At 30.5% G+C, this 3,148-nt stretch overlaps 1 long non-coding RNA gene across 1 annotated transcript; it reads right to left on the bottom strand.

Annotated features, from left to right (window-relative positions):
• Positions 1 to 336: 336 nt before the first annotated feature.
• On the bottom strand, positions 337 to 2,612 carry LOC109121327 (uncharacterized). Its single transcript, XR_002028727.3, has 3 exons — positions 2,511 to 2,612; positions 1,680 to 1,745; positions 337 to 675 (listed from the first exon to the last, which is right to left on the bottom strand). It is a non-coding gene; the product is annotated as an uncharacterized lncRNA (long non-coding RNA).
• Positions 2,613 to 3,148: the final 536 nt, after the last annotated feature.

Here is a 3,148-nt window from a genome sequence, read left to right as displayed (position 1 = left end):
TATATAAATATAGCAAAGTCAAGAATGGTTGCAAATCTTACCAATTTGCCAATCACCAAATCTTTTATTTCAACTCCAATTACTATTCCTTTTTAACAATTGCTTGTACCAATTGAATAGCTAAAATTGACTAAAAAAAATGGGAACACTTAATGGTTGTACAATCATATCTTCCTGGCCGCCACTTAAAACTTTTAAGTGAGCACTGAAGCAACATTTACTTCTTCTTACTATTAGCAGACATCAAATAGTTGAAGAGATCAATTGATTTGATTCTTTCTCTTTATTTTCAATCATGTGCAAAAAAAAATAAAATCAAAACAGTACTACAGAAAGTTCCAAAAAACAACAATATTAATATATTTCTTCAATTAGATATAGTGCTTAACAACATTATGCAGTAACCTACATTGACTTGAGTGCCAAGATGTAACAAAATCACACTTATGATACCTAATTTCAAAAAACTTAGCGAGTAGAGTATGTAGAGTCGTTACATTTGTTGACAACATAACTGTTTAATGAACATGCAGTAATGCCAACCTAGGTCGAAACAACTATTGATGCAGTGCCACTTGTTCGACTTTTGTGAAAGGAGATTCAAATATAACTTATGTTTCTTCCGTTCCAAGATCCAATTCCCCTTATTTTAAAGATACATGACATCAAGAAATTCTTCAAAAAAAAAAAATGATTAGTTACCAAATGTTTGCAACATCAACATTTAAGAATCAAAGAATATCATTTGTTCTACTTCATGAGTAGGTCAATCCTAGGACACATGAAAAATTATTTTATTCAAGGAAAAACGTGCTACTCCATTAGAATAGAAGGGACATACTTTTAGCAAAGAAATTAAGATTCTGGAAAAATGAATCTAAATCTAAGATAAATATTTTGATACAAACATAATGGTCAGCCCCCCTGATCGACCAATGAGAGCAACTCAAAGCATAGCTTGCGCGCTATTACAATTTTAAACTTGTTCCAACAAGTCTAAAAATGACTAGGGGCGGGCATAAAAACCGGAAAACCGAAACACCAAACCGAATCAAAATTTTTCAGAATTTCGGTTTCGGTATTTTGGTTTTCGGGTCGGTATTCGGTTTAATTTTTTGTATTTTCGGTATTTTGATTCAGTTTTCGGTACATATTACTTTGGAATTCGGTATTTCGGTTTAAATCGAAATATTATATTATAATTTATAAATTATATATATTTAATAATTATTAATATTAAATAATTTTTTTAAAAAAAATAAGAAACCCTAAGTTGAAATATCAAAGCCCATTAACTTGAAATATCAAAGCCCATTAAGTTGAAAAATCAAACAAAAAATTGAAAAAATTGTTAAGTTTAAAATTTTAAAAAGCCCACTAAACAGGCCCATTAAAAAACCGAAATAAAAAACTGAACCAAATTAATAAAAACCGAACCGAATTAACAAAAACCGAACCGAATCGAAATATTTCGATTCGATATTCGGTACGCAATTTACAAAAACCAAAAACCGAAAAAAAAAACGAACCGAACCGAAATACCGAATGCCCACACCTAAAAATGACCAGTACAATCGATGTCTGAAAGTAGGAGAGGGGTTAATAAAACTATTGTGCAGTAAAAATATTTATCACACACAAGAACAAAAATTGAAAGAACGTAGAAGAATGATACTTACCATAATTTGGAACGTTGAACCATCCAAAAATGTCAAGTAGCGCAAAACAGACTGAAATCTGAAAGACTGAAACAAACCAATAGAAACATTAATAATTTTCAACCACAACTAAAAAAGTTGTAAAATTAAAGATAACAAATCAAGAAGAAAAGAAAGAGCGCATGGACTCTGTATGCACAATCAATTTGTTTTTTACTATCGATTCAAGAATCATATTATATAGATATTGCTTAAGCAAATTGTGATAGTGATATCCTATTGCATCTGTAGGAAGTTTTAATTTGTTAAGAGAAACAAAGTAGAAACTCGAAAAAAGCGCAACACACATATAATGTACGAGAACGGGCCCAATTATAATCGTAACAAACTATTTTGATATAATTATATAAAAGAATTTGGAAAAAAATTATTCACAAAATTAGTGAATAATTAGTTGTTTTCACTCATAAATTTATCATTGTATTTTGATGAACATCCAATTGTGAGATGTCTCAATCCATCTTTCCACATACTTTTAGCACAGGATCACACATGAGAACGTTTTCTTTTCATAGATCAAACAATTTCTTCATTACATTTTTAAATTAATATGATTGCACAAATATATTACATGCATGGAACGGAAAAATACTTAAATACATCAAAAGTGACGAGAATATATATAAGGATTGATAAAATACATGAATTCCTCGAAACACAATAAATAAATAAGTGAATCGCCTTAGATCATTGTGTGGTTTGCAAAAAATTCTGTCATTAAATCAGAAGCACATAAAACATAAATTTAGAAATTAACTAATAAAAGAGATCAAACCCAGAGAAAATTCTCACAATTACTCAAAATCAGAATATGGAAACAGAACAAGTTATGGTAGATTTGGTTTTTGATCTATCTATGTAGAGAAAAGTGAATAGAAAAGTGGTATCTTACGTGACTTTTCAGAATGAAAGACACCTATATGTATAGGTGTGGTGAAACATCAAAATTGTCCTCAACATAAATATTTATTACAGACAAGCAAGCGTGTTGATATCAGCTGCTTACCCATGCTTCTACTAAGTAGGGACTTTTATAAAAAAGAGACGGTAAGGTTTCAAAATAAATTGAGCGGTGACATAAGTCTTAAGTATTGGATGTAAATGACAATTATGTAATCAATGATTACGTATTGTGGAGTTGCCCTCAAGTTTATAAATTGACAGCTTGATCCTTTAAATTAAATGAAGGATAAATTGACTAAAACCTAATTTAATCAATTTTAGGGGGAATTAAAATTGGGGGAAGCCGCTAGCAAGCTATACCAAAAGGGGAAATATAATACTTTTCCTCCACCTCCCGTCGTATTCTTCTTCTTCCTCCTCCTCCTCCTCCACTTCTTCTTCTTCTTCTTCGTTCTTGCTTGCTTGCTTGTCTTTCTTTCCGTTCTCTTTATCTTTTTCATCTTCTTTTTGTACATTATTGGTCTTGG

The sequence above is a fragment of the Solanum lycopersicum genome, chromosome 10, assembly GCF_036512215.1.
Source record: "Solanum lycopersicum chromosome 10, SLM_r2.1".
Taxonomy (NCBI): domain Eukaryota; kingdom Viridiplantae; phylum Streptophyta; class Magnoliopsida; order Solanales; family Solanaceae; genus Solanum; species Solanum lycopersicum.
Note: the sequence above shows the minus strand (reverse complement) of the source record. Positions and strands in the feature narration are given on the sequence as shown.